A 13,832-nucleotide genomic window follows, 5' to 3' on the forward strand; every position below is an offset into this window, starting at 1 on the left:
CCCAGAAGACCGCTCAAAACATGCCTACTATAACACTTCTTTCCACCTTCTTATGAATAATCATGTAAAACTCCCAGAAGGAGGGTTTCTCCAGTAACAATTAATGCTCTCTCGCTCTTATGAGCAGGCTGCCTTGGAATCTCTTTCTCAGAATGTACCGTCTATTCTGCACTTAATTTTCAAAGTATTCTCTTCTTTTTTGTGTGTGTAATAAATTACTCTATGCTGTACTTCTTTTGCTGTGTTTTTCTTGTTTAAATTCTTTTAAACTAAGAAAATAAGAACCAAGGTATTACGTCAACCATCAACATTTCTGGTGTCATGGCCCGGAGACATGTTTGTCCACTTCATTAATTTCACTTTCCCTTTACTTGCGGTGAATACTATGGCACTTCCAGACTGCCTGGTTAACTATCGCTGGTTGTTCCAGCTCTGTTTCACTAAAGTTCTGGGGAAACCCTGTCCCTTCAGGCTTTATGCATTTCCTAGCTCCTTGAAATTGTTCTTCAATGGGCTTTCTTTGCTGAACAAAAGATGCACAGTCATGTGGATGCCCAGTCATAGGTTTTGAATCTGAACACTGCAGGTGTTATAATTGGGCATCATAAATGGCAAACCAGTGAATTAGGGAAAGGCTTGTCAGCCAGACATCTGCCCCCCAGCCAGCAGTGGGGGTCATGTCTGCAGGGCTGGAGATGTCCAGCGCTGGTGAGAGATAAGAAGGTGTGTAGCAAATGCCTATGACCTCCTAGACCTTCATTTAATGGGGTTTCGAGAGGATGCACTGGACACCTTGGTGGTTCCACTTGGCCCATGGTGATGCCCGTCGCCTCCTGGACTTTAGTACATGTTCTGTCGTTGCAGGATTCTCTCGGCACCGTGGGAATCACTTCCTCCACTGACATTGAAACACACCTGGGATGTATAAAATTGAAACAGCTTTTGGCTAGATGAAGCAAAAAAAAAAAATTATCTTCTTTTGTAACACTATTTAGCCGCATACAGATTAGCTCACAAAACATGGCTGGAGAATGAGACTGTGAACTTTAACACCCCCCCACAGCCAGATCTTTTCTGTGGAAATCAGGGAAAATGGTCTGAAGTATCCTATGTTCAAGCCTTTCTGGCCTGACAACAAAACCCAGCTCTATGCAGCACCTGTGGGCTAAAGCCTAGTAAGCCACAAAGCCCCTCAGAACCATTAGAAGATCATCTGTTTTAAGGGGAAGGGACCCCAGACCCCACAGCGCAATACCAGCTCCAGATAGGGGCCCTCAGAGGCCTACAACTCCTTTAGACTCCCCAGCGTCCCCACACTATCAGAGTCTTCTGTAGAATCTAAGCTTGTTTCATCTCATCCTTATGCTCCTCTATCGGCCTTTGCCAGGTACAATATAGACCAGCCCATCTGTAGTTACTCACAGTGGAGCTTCACACCATGCAGGGCCAGATAATTTGGTCTCCTTACAGAAAGTCCCAAATGGAGAGAGGACCATCAGAATGCTCGTTCTCTTCTCAATAAATCATCTAATCTAATGTAAGCAGCAGCTCTGATGGCTCTCAGACAACTTCAGTGCATTTACCGAAGGCTTCCAGGCTCTAACTTTGACCACCATTCAACTTCACCATCCATAAATGGACCAAATGACTGCTGCCAACTTAGCTGCACAAAACTTTTGCATACTGGCAAAAAACAGAAAAGACTTAAAACGTTTGTTGCTTTCACCATTTTAATGCAGAATACTTTTGCAGCACAAATGTCACCATAAGGTGGAGCCTTGAGAATCCAGTATAAACTATCTCAGAAAACCTCAATGGGTCCTCAACAAGCAGCAGAGGGCCTCAATAGACTCAACAACGTCTGGACTCCATGGCCACTGTAGTCTGACAAAAAAAAAAGAGCCTGGGATCTTCTCCCAGCCGGGCAAAGAGGAACATGTTTATATCTAAAAGAAGAATGCTGTTTTTGAGATCAATCAGCCTGCTTTAGTCCAAGGAAATATTAATAATATCATCACCCAGGCAGACAAAATTGAATCTCTAGGAACTTCCATGGGAACATGAAAGCGATGTCCATTGCCTGCCTTGCTCTCTTTAATAGTACCAGTCATTGTTATACTTTCAGCTTCTACTTTTCTTCCAATTTTGTTTAAACTGTTAACTGATTTCTTACTCTCTTGCTTGCGGCAGCTCCATGTTTGCATGATGGTTTTGCATGGCTTTCAAACTTTGGCTGCCAACATCTTGCCCACTGACTCCATGAACGACATGGTTTACACATGGTTAGATCACACAGGAAGAAACTTTAAGGCCCAGGCTAGGCAGAAGTAACACCCACTAAGCAGAAAAAAGCTCCAGAAAAAGTGGCCTAACCACTCAACCTCCATATGATTATTGCCCTAAAATCTCTCAGGGGGAAATTGAGGCAGAATAGATAGTCCAGAAAATGACCATGATCTCGGGATACAGAAACCTTGGTGACTGTACAGCCAACACAATAAGCCTTAGCATTCACGTTGGAACTGGGCTTATTCGAGCAAAGCTATCTTCATTAAGGACTTTCTGTTCTAGAGAGCATGGGCATTTTGATTTTACCTGTCCTCAAACAACTTTTGCTTATTTTAATGGCAAAAAATACACCCCCTAGCCAGGCACAGTGGCTCATACCTCTACTCTCAGCACTTTGGGAGGCTGAGGAAGATGGATCACTTGAAACCAGAAGCTCGAGACTAGACTGGCCAACATAGTGAAACGCTGTCTCAACTAAAAATACAAAAATTAGCAAGGTATGGTGGTGCATGCCTGTAATCCCAGATACTCAGGAGGCCAAGGCACGAGTATGGCTTGAACTCAGGAGGTGGAGGTTCCTTTGAGCAGAGATCACACCATTGTACCCCAGCTTGGGCAACACGGCGAGACTCTGTCTCAAACAAACAAACAAACAGAAATACATTCCTGGGTGGAGATCTAAGATGCTAATGAGACATGAAACATATGAAAAAGCATGTACAGTTACTGCGCATGTGCACCGAGAATACCACTCAGAACATGTTTTCTAGCAGCTCGTCTTCCCTTCTCCTTATTAATAATGTAAAACTCCCATAAGAGTGTTTCTCCAGTGACAATCCACGCTGTCTCACTCTTAAGAGCAGCCCGCCCTGGAATATCTCTCTCAGGGTGTACTGTATTCTGCATTTAACTTTCAAATATTTTCTTTTCCAATAAATTTTGCTGTACTTTTTTTATTTGTGTCTCTTGTTTAAATTCTTAAAAACTAAGAAAACAAGAACAGAGGTATCACATCAGCTGGCAACACAGCAATAAGTCAGCCTCCTTCTAGTAAGCATAGCCCATGCAGAAAAGGAGAGTCACCTAGGTGCTGGATCCAGAGATATATCACAATTTATCCCATGCACAAAGTTAAGGTCATTGAGGAGAGTCGTATTAAATAGTTTCTGGGCCCAGGGATATATCACAATGGCTCCTGTGAGAAAAGATCAGGCAGCATAATCACATAACCGGTGTGCTGGACAGAGCGATAAGCCACCCTTTCATCTGTGGGCATGACCCAGGCAAGAAAGAAGAGTCATAGCATTTAGGTGCTTGCTGCAGAGGTACTTAACGATCTCTCTTACAGGCAAAGCTCAGGTAGGAGAGAAGAGTCAAATCTCCAGGGTGATTCATGTAGAAATTTGTCACAAGAAACTCTTTAGGAAGGGCCCAAGCTGGATCTTCTTATCTTCTAGATGTTAGGTCCAGGGGTAGGTCAGAATACCCAAAATACACAGGGCTAAGTCAATAAAGGAGACTCACATCACCCAGGTGTTGGGTCTAGACATATGTCACATCTCTTTTATGGGGAAAAGCTCAGGTAAAAAAGGAAGGTCACATCAAATAGTTGATAGGCCCAGAGATATGTCACATTGCCTCCTGCTTGATGTGTCTAGGCCAAAGACTCGCATCACCTTGGTGTTAGGCCTGTGTTCATATATAAACATTCAACCAAAGTTGAAATGGTGGCTCATTTCTAAACTCAGCTCAAAGGCAAGGGAGGACTCTCCTATCCTGACATAGTTAATTGTAATGATGTTGACTCTCATACCTGAGCTTAATGTTATAGGTACGATCATGGGTCCCTACCATTAGGAAGGTCTCAAAGTTGATTACAACTCTCATTCATACTGTATAGGGCCATTGGGTAGTACACAGAGTGTGCTAACTGGGCCGAGCACACGGGTGAGATTGTGACACTCATATGCACACCCAGCCAACAATAACTATTGTCATCCTCTCACAGGAACACGTGTCAGTCTGCAAAGGAATTGAGGCTCTCATGCACAAATCCAGTCTGGTGTCGAGATAGTTATTCGTGGGCTTAGACCCAACATACAGGAGGTGTTGAATGTCATGCCTGCAACTGAGACAGTTGTGGGATTGTTAATCTAATTCCTGGACCATTCTGCAACTTTCATTGTGAAATTTGCCAGTGCTTAGCACCTGAGAGACTTGAAAGTCTCGCATGGACGCAGCTCACAGATGGGATATTAACATATTGCTGGATCCAGCACATTGAGGATGTAACTCTGTTCTCCTTCCTTGGCACTGCCCACAGTGAGCATTTTGACATATCGCTAGACCTTGCACCCAGGTGATGTGAGTCTCCACTTCTGCCTTGGCGCTGCCCACAGGAAGCGTGGTTATATATAGCTTGGCCTCACACCCAGGTTATGTGACTCTCCGGCTTGTGGACTGCCCATATGGGACACTGTGTTATATTGCTGGGTCCACTACTCAGGCGATGTAACTCCCCTGCCTGGGCCCTGACTTACAGGGGCATTGTGATATATCTCTGTGCTCATCAGCCAGGTAATGTGATTCTCTTCTCCTGCCTGGTCCCTTTACACAGGAGGGATTGTGACATATTGCTGGGCTTAGCACCAAGTTGATGTTGATGTGAATCTTCTGCCTGGATCGAGTTCACAGAAGGCATTGTGAAATACCTCTGGGTCCATCACCTATTTCATATGACTCTCCTCTGTTACCTGAGTGTAGCCCATAAGAGACATTGTGACATATCTGTGGGTCTAGAACTGGGATGATGTGACTTCTCCCTGCCTCGGTCATGCCCACAGAAGAAAGAGTGACTTATAACTGGGCACAGCACATGGTTAAGTGATTCTTCTGTCTGGTCCCTACATACAGGAGTCATTGTCAAATGCCTCTGGTCCCATCATCTAGACTATGTGACTCTCTATTTCTTCCCAGGGCCTGCTCACAGTAAGGATTGTGACATATTACATGCCCTACATCATGTGACTTTTCTCTCATGTCTGGGCTCCGTCTTGGAGATGAATGTGACACATAGCTAGGCCTAGCCCCTAGGTTCTGTAACTTCTCCTTTTTCAAAATCCTACCCACCAGGGGCATTGAAACATCTCTCTGGGCACTTTACTTAGGTAATGTTACCCTGTTGCCTGGAGCCTCCCATCAGGAGGTATTATGAGATATTGCTGGACCCAGTACCTATGTGATATTACTCTCCTTTCTTTCCTAGGCCTTGTATACATTGTGTATTATAATATATGGCTGGGTTCAATGACTAGGTGATGCAACTCTCATGCATAGGTCCTACTAACAGGGACATTATGACATTTCTTTAGCTCTGACTCTCCTCTTTTTCCTTAGGCCTGCCAAAAAGGGAGGTGGTAACATATAACGGGACCTAGCAACCAGCTAATATGAGTCTCCTCTTTCGCCTGCACCCAGCATATTTTAGGAGTTGTGGCATATCCTTTGTCTCAACACCTGCAGGATGAAAGGCTCCTGCCTGAGCCCAGCCATCAGTCAAAATTGTCATTCTCCCACACGAACATGGACCATAATTGAGGTTCTGAAACTCACACCCAGAGGGAGTCAAAAGTTGGAAAATTAGCTCTCATAAGTGGATATTGTCCACAAGTGGGTTTGTGACTCACTGACCAAGATCCAAAACACTTGTGAGGTTGTGACTCCACTAAGATAACTCAGTTTTCAAAAGGGATTAAGGCTCTCATGGAAAAAATCCATTCCTCCATTGAGATAGTGACTTATGCACATAGACGCAACATACAGGAGGCATTCACTCTCATACCCAGACTCGGCACTTATGTGGGATTGTTAATCTCATCCATGGACCTTCTTGCAGGTGTGATTCTGACGTACACCTCTAGGCAGCACCTGAGTGATTTCACATTTTTGCCTGGGTGTAGCCCACAGATGAGATTGTGATCTATCCCTGAATCCAGCAGCTAATTAATATGCTTCTATTCTCCTGTCTTGGCACTGCCCATAGTGGATATCTTTATCTTTCACTGGTCCTGGCACTTTGTTATGTGACTCTGTCCTGTGCTTTGCCCACACGAGACAATGTGACATATTGCTGGGTCCAACACCCAGGTGATGTAACTCTTGTCTAGGCTTTGCCTACAGGGGGCATTGTGACATATCTCTGCACTGGTCACCCAGGTGATGGGACTCCCTTCTCCTGACTGCTGCCTGTTCACAGCTGGGATTCTTACAAATCGCTGGGGACAGACTCTAGGTAATGTGACTGTCATTTTACTGAGCGCTACCCACAGGAGACATTGCAAAATATCTATGGGCCTCTCACCTAAATGTAGTGACTGTTTGCCTGGGCTCATTTCTCAGGGGTATTGTGACATATGGCTGACCTTAGCACCGAGGTGATGTGAGTTTCTTCTACTGCTAGGGCTCTGACCAAAGAGAGATTACAATGTATCACCGGGCCCAGCACCTGAGCGATTTGACTCTTCCCTCTTGGCTGCGCCCTGCATATATTGTGTATTGTGACATATTACTGAGTCCAACGCCTACGTAATGTGACGCACCTGCATGGGCCATTTCCACATGGATATTATAACGTGTCTTTTTGTTCATCTGTTAGGTGATGCAACTCTCCTCTTTGCCTTGGGCCCCGCATAATTTAACTATTGTGATGTATCACTGGGCCAATGGCCTAGAAAATAGGAAGCTTCCGCCAAGGCCCTGACTACTGGGGGCCTTGTGACATAGCTCTGCATTTATCACCTAGAAAATGTGATCCCCTACATTTCTGCCTGAGGCCTGCTCACAAGAAAAATTGTAGCATATTTCTGGGCCCAGCAAAGAGGTGATGTGTTCCTCCTGCCTATGCTTAGTTCACAGGGAAAATTGTGACATATCACTGGGCCCAGAGGCCAGGTGAGGTGACTCTGCTGCATGTGTCATGCTTTCAGGAGGGAGCAAGAATATATCCCTGGTAGAACACCTAGGGATGTGACTCTCTTACCTTGTCCCTGTCCTCAAGGGAGACTGTGACGTATCCCTGACACAGACCCAGGTGATGAGACTCTCCTGCTTGCTGACTACCCAAATGTGAAGTTGTCACATATATTTTGGCCTAGCACATAGGGTGATGATGACATTCATACCTTAAACCAACCAGTAGGAGAGAAACTTTCTCTCATAGCCAGGCTTAACAAAACTTGCAAAATTATGGGTCTTCTCTTACTATGAAGGTCAGAGAAAATAAGCACTCTCGCATATCATGTAAAGCATTCAGATGGTCCAGTGTCATCACAGGGCCCAGAACACGGGTGAGATTGTGTTCTCTGTGTGCACACCCAGCAATCATCAGAATTGTCATTCTTACACAGGAATAGAGGTGATTGCGGGGGTCCTAAATCTCATACCTGAATGCAGTCCACAGTTGGAATTGTAACTATCATATGTGAACATCCAGTCACAGTTGGGATAGTGACTTATTTCTGAACTCAGTTTACAGCCAAGTAAAGATCCTTTTATCTGGATCCAGCCAGCTGGAGAGATGTTGACTCTCATACCTGGGCTTATGACCACAGATATGATCATAGTTTCTATCAGCATGAAGACCTCAGAGTGGATTATGCTTAAAGCATACAGTACAAGACCCAAAGGAGGTACATAGTGTCCTAACAGGGCCCAGCAAACAGGTGAGATTCTAACACTCATGCACACTCTGGTGACAATAAAAGTTACCATCCTCAAAAATGAGCGCAATGGCGGGGTGCAGTGGCTCACACTTGTAATCGCAGCACTTTGGGAGGCCGAGGGGGGCAGATCACGAGATCACGAGATCAAGACGATCCTGGCCAACATGGTGAAACCGCATCTCTCTACTATTTATGATGATGATGATGATTATTATTATTATTATTTTGAGACAGAGTCTTCCTCTGTCACCCAGACTGGAGTGCAGTGGCACCATCTAGGCTTACTGCAACCTCCTTCTCCCAGGTTCAAACAATTCTCTTGTCTCAGCTTCCCGAGTAGCAGGGACTACAGGCTCATGCCACCATGCCCAGCTCATTTTTGTATTTTTAGTGGAGACGGGGTTTCACCATATTGATTAGGCTGGTCTCAAACTCCTGACCTCAGGTGATCCACCCACCTCGACCCCCCAAAGTGCTGGGATTACAGCCATGGGACACTACGCCTGGCCACCCCATCTCTACCAAAAATACAAAAATTAGCTGAGCGTGGTGGCATGTACCTGTAATCACAGCTACTCGGGAAGCTGAGGCAGGAGAGTCGCTTGAGCTCAGAAGGCAGAGGTTGCCGAGAGGCGAGATCGCCCCACTGGACTCCAGCCTGTCGATAGAGTGAGACTCCATCTCAAGGGACCAAAATAAATGAAAGGAAGAAAGAAAGAAAGAAAGAAAGAAAGACAGAAAGAAAGAAAGAAAGAAGAAAGAAAGAAAGAAAGAAAGAAAGAAAGAAAGAAAGAAAGAAAGAAAGAAAGAAAGAAAGAAAGAAAGAAAGAGAAAGAAAGGAAATGAAAGAGAAAGAAAGAAGAAAGAAAGGGAAAGAAAGAAAAGAAAGAAAGAAAGAAAGAGAAGGAAGGAAAGGAAAGAGAAAGAAAGAAGAAAGAAAAAAAGAAAGAAAGAAGAAAGAGAGAAAGAAAGAGACAATCGACTCTCATATATGCATCTTGTCCACAGGTAGGTGGGCGACTCTCAAAACAAAATTCATTACGTCTGTGAGACGGTAACTCTCCTAAGGGGAGAAATTCTTCTCAGCCAGAGAAGACTCATTTATGAATCCAGTTCACTGTTGAGATTGGGACTGGTGTACTTAGGCCCAACATACAAATTCTCATACCTGGAATCTGGACATGTGTGCAGTTGTTCATCTCATCCCTGTCGCTTTCTGCAGGGGGGATTGTGACATACATCTCTGCCCAGCTCTCGAGTGTTTTAACTCTGTTTCCTGTGTCCAGCTCACAGATGGGATTCTGCAGAAGCCAGCATTTAGGTGTTGTGACTCTTCTCTCCTGCCTTGGTGCTGCCCACAGGGGACATTGGGACATATCACTTGGCCTTACACTTAGGTAATGTAAGTTTTCTGTCCTGCATTAGTGCTACTCACCGGGGCGTTGTGATGTATTGCTGGGTCCCACATCCAGGTTATGTGACTCTTCTGCCGGTGCCCTGTCCACAATGGCCATTTTGACATATTGTTGCCTCCGAAACCTAGATGATCTACCTCTCCTTCCTGAGCTTTGCCTAAGGGGACATTGTGAAATATCTATGTGCCCATCACCCATGTGGTGTGATTTTCTTCTCCTGCCTAGTCCCTGCTTAAAGAAGGGATTGTGCCATATCACTGTGCCCAGCACCTAGCTCATGTTACTCTTCTTTTGTGTTTTAGGTTTTGTTTGGAAGGAGATTGTGATACAGTGTTGGGTTCAACTCCTAGATGACTTTACTCTGTTGACTTTGCCATGCAAGCAGAAAGCACTGTGACACATTATTGGGCCCAACACCAAAGTGAGTCTCCTGCCTGAACCCTGCCTACAGCAATTTGTAACATATGGCATTGGGACATATCTCTGAGACCATCAAGTGTGTGACAAGACTCTTCTTTTTTAACAAAGCCTTTGCCCACAGGAGAGAGTGTGACATAATTCTGAGCCCAGAAAATAGGTGATGTTTCTTTTGTTTTTTGCTTGAGCCCCACATTGTGATATATTCCTGGTCTCAGCAACCGAGGGAAGGGAATCTCTTCCCTGGGTCTTGCCTACAGGGAGCTTGTGAAATATTTCCGCGTTCATCACCTTAAAGATGTGACCCTCGTCTTCTGCCTTTGCCATGTTTACAGAAGGGAGAGTGACTTATTGCTAGGCCCAGCACACAGATCATGTGATTCTGCATCTTGGTCTCTCCAGAGGGGTCATTTTGACATATCTCTAGACTCATCAACTAGATGATGTAATGCTCCTTTTCTCCCTGAAACCTATCCATAGTGGAGATTGTGAAATACAGCCTGGCACAGCACCTACATGATGGTACTTTCTTCTCATGCTTGGGTGCTGCCCACAGTGGTCATTGTGACTGATAGCTGGGTATAGTCTTCAGGCGATGTAACTCTCCACTATTTTTGGGCCCACACACCCAGGGCATTACCATATAGCTCTGCTCCTCTGACCTAGGTGATGTGACTCTCCTGTCTGTTACCTCCTCTTAGGGGAAATTGTGATATATTGCTGGGCCCAGAACCGAGGTGATGTGGCCTTTTCTCTTGCCTGGGCCCTGCATACATGGTGTAGGGTAACATATATCTGGGTTGAACACATAGGTGATGTGACTCTTCTGTGTAGGTCTTGCCAACAGGAGTATTATGACATACATTTCTATTCATTGCCTAGGTGATGTGACTCTCCACTCTTATCTGGGCCCTTCCAAAAGAGGGGATTGTGACATATCACTGACCCTACCACCAAGGTGATGTGACTGTTCTCTTTTGCCTGGGTTTGCATATTTTGGGTATTGCGACATATCACTGGGCCCAACACTTAGGGAATAAAAGGTTTATTCCTCTACCCTACACACAGTGAAACTTGTGACATATTTCTGCATTCATCGCCAAGAAGATGTGACTCCTCTGCCTGCATCCTGACCACAGAGAGGATTGTGACATATTGCTAGATCCAGCACGCAGGTGATGTGACTCTGCTACTTGGGTCCTAATTTGAGGAGTGGATTGCAACATACCCATACCTGAGCATTCAGGTAATGCGACTGTTGCCTGGTCCCTGTTATCAGGGAAGCGACATATCCTTGGCCCAGCGTCCAACTGATTTTACTCTCCTGCTCTCTTTCTATATGCAGGTGTAATTGTGACATATATCTTGGAACACAACACACAGGTGCAATGATGACTTTCATATGTCAAACCAGCCAATAGGAGAGACACTGCTTCTCCTAGACACACTTAGGGAAATGAAAAAAAACCCTGTGTCTCCTCGCTAAGATCATCCACTCTCTCACATATTACAGAAAGCCCTCAGGTGGTACAGAGTCTCATCACAGGGCCCAGCACACAGGTGAAATTTGTTTCTCATATACGCACCCTGCACCCTCCTGACCATTATGATTTTCACTCTCACATATAAACAGAACCCACTGGTGAGGTCCTGAATTTCACACATGAATGCAGTTTATAGTTGGAATTGCGACTCTCATATGTAATCATCTGTCCAGGGTTGGAATGGGAACTTCGTTATTAACCCAGAGCATAGAAAGTTGATGGTTCTCTTATCTGGACCCCGCCAATTGTAAAGATGTTGACTCATAAGTAGTCTTAAGGCCACAGGTTTGATCATGGGTCCACACCAGCATGAAAATCTCAGAAAGAATTGAGACTGTCATGCATACCATATAAAACCCTCAGGTGCAACACAGAAAGTCCTAATAGGGCTCAGCACACAGTAATGTAATGACATTGGGATGCACACCCAGGCAACATTAAAGATTGTCGTTCTTTCACATAATCATATTTCACTTTTGAGGCTCTGAATCCCACACCCAAAGGCAGTTTCACAAGTTGAAAAATTGACTTTCATAGCTGAGAGTCACAGGTGTGTTGATGACTCTCAGATCATGAGTCAGCACACCTGGGAAGCTGCGATTTCAATTAGGAGACAAACTCTGCAAGAGAAAATGGGGCTGCCTTGCACAAATTTAGCCCACTATTGAGATGGTGACTTCTGTACTTAGATCAAACATACAGAAGGTGTTCACTCTCATGCCTAAAACTAGAATATGTGCGGGATTAATCCCATATCTGGACCTTCCTGCAGGTGTCTTTGTGACAAACATACACATTTGTCCAGCACCTGAGTGATTAGACTCTTCTGTTTAAGCCCAGCTCACAAATAAAATTGGGACATATCATTGGACCTAGAACGTAGGTGATGTCGCTCTATTCTCTTGCCTTGGTGCTGCCCACAGGGAGCATTGTAACATATCACTGAACTTAACACCTAGGAGATTAGAGGCTCCTGCCTGAACCCTGCCCACAGGGAGCATTGTAACATATCACTGAACTTAACACCTAGGAGATTGGGGGCTCCTGCCTGAACTCTGCCCACAGGGAGCATTGTAACATATCACTGAACTTAACACCTAGGAGATTGGGGGCTCCTGCCTGAACTCTGCCCACAGGGAGCATTGTAACATATCACTGAACTTAACACCTAGGAGATTGGGGGCTCCTGCCTGAACTCTGTCCACAGGGAGCATTGTAACATATCACTGAACTTAACACCTAGGAGATTAGAGGCTGCTGCCCGAACTCTGTCCACAGGGACCATTGTAACATATCACTGAACTTAACACCTAGGAGATTAGAGGCTGCTGCCCGAACTCTGTCCACAGGGACCATTGTAACATATCACTGAACTTAACACCTAGGAGATTAGAGGCTGCTGCCCGAACGCTGTCCACAGTAAGCCTTGTAGCATATTTCTGCTTCCAACACCAGATGATGTGACTCTCCTTTCTGCCTGCACCTTGCCCACAGGAAAGATTCTGACATATCACTGGGCCTAGTAATCAGTAATCAGGTGATGTTTCTCTCCTGCCATGGGCTTGCCCACAGGGAGTGTGGTGACATATCACTGAGCCCAATATTCACGTGATTTGACTCTGCTGCATATACTCTGATTTCAGGAGGGGATTGTTGTAACATATCCTCGGTGAGCACACAAGTGATGGGACTCCTCTCCTAGCCTCTGACCTCAGAAAAGGTTGTTACATATCCCCGGCCCAGCCTTAGGTATGTGACTCTCCTACCTGGTCCCTGCCATCATGGAAGATATTGACAGATCTCTGGCCAAGCATCCAGGTGATGTGACACTCCCGCTCACGCCCTACCCACAGGAGAGATTGAAACATATATCTTGGACAGCTCACATGTGTAATGACTCTCATACCTCAAACCTGCCACTAAGAGAAAAGCTGTTTTTCATAGTGAGGCTTTGGAAAACCGGTAGGTCCTAAGTCTTCCCTTTGTATGAAGTTCTTAAAGGAGTACCCCTCTCTCTTATATTATATAAAGCCCTTAAATGGTACAAAGAGTGTTACCACAGGGATATGTTGCATAAACTAGGAGAGGGGCCCAGCTATATTTCACAATTACCCCAGGGGGCAAGGCACAGGCATGAGAAGGGAGTCCCATCACATATGTGCTGGCCTAAGGAATATGTCATCATCCCCACTGTGGACAGGTCCCAGTAAGAACAGGAGAGTCACATCATTCTAATAATGGTCTCAGAGATACGTCACAATGACTCCCTTGCACAGAAACCAGGGATAAGTGTCATATCACCTGTGGGCTAGGCCCAGAGATGTCACTGTTACTCCTGTGGGCATATCTCAGGCTGGAGAGGAAAATCACATCACCTAAGCACTGGACCAAGAAATACGTCACAGTCTTTCTCATGGTCAAAGCCCAGGTAAGAGAATGAAGCCAGA

General features: G+C 45.2%; 1 long non-coding RNA gene across 1 annotated transcript; it reads left to right on the forward strand.

The window, feature by feature from the left end:
* Positions 1-6,495: 6,495 nt before the first annotated feature.
* Positions 6,496-8,911, forward strand: LOC134759995 (uncharacterized). Its single transcript, XR_010136904.1, has 2 exons — positions 6,496-6,580; positions 7,816-8,911. It is a non-coding gene; the product is annotated as an uncharacterized LOC134759995 (long non-coding RNA).
* The last annotated feature ends 4,921 nt before the right edge of the window (positions 8,912-13,832 follow it).

Source organism: Pongo abelii, chromosome 15 (assembly GCF_028885655.2).
Source record: "Pongo abelii isolate AG06213 chromosome 15, NHGRI_mPonAbe1-v2.0_pri, whole genome shotgun sequence".
Taxonomy (NCBI): domain Eukaryota; kingdom Metazoa; phylum Chordata; class Mammalia; order Primates; family Hominidae; genus Pongo; species Pongo abelii.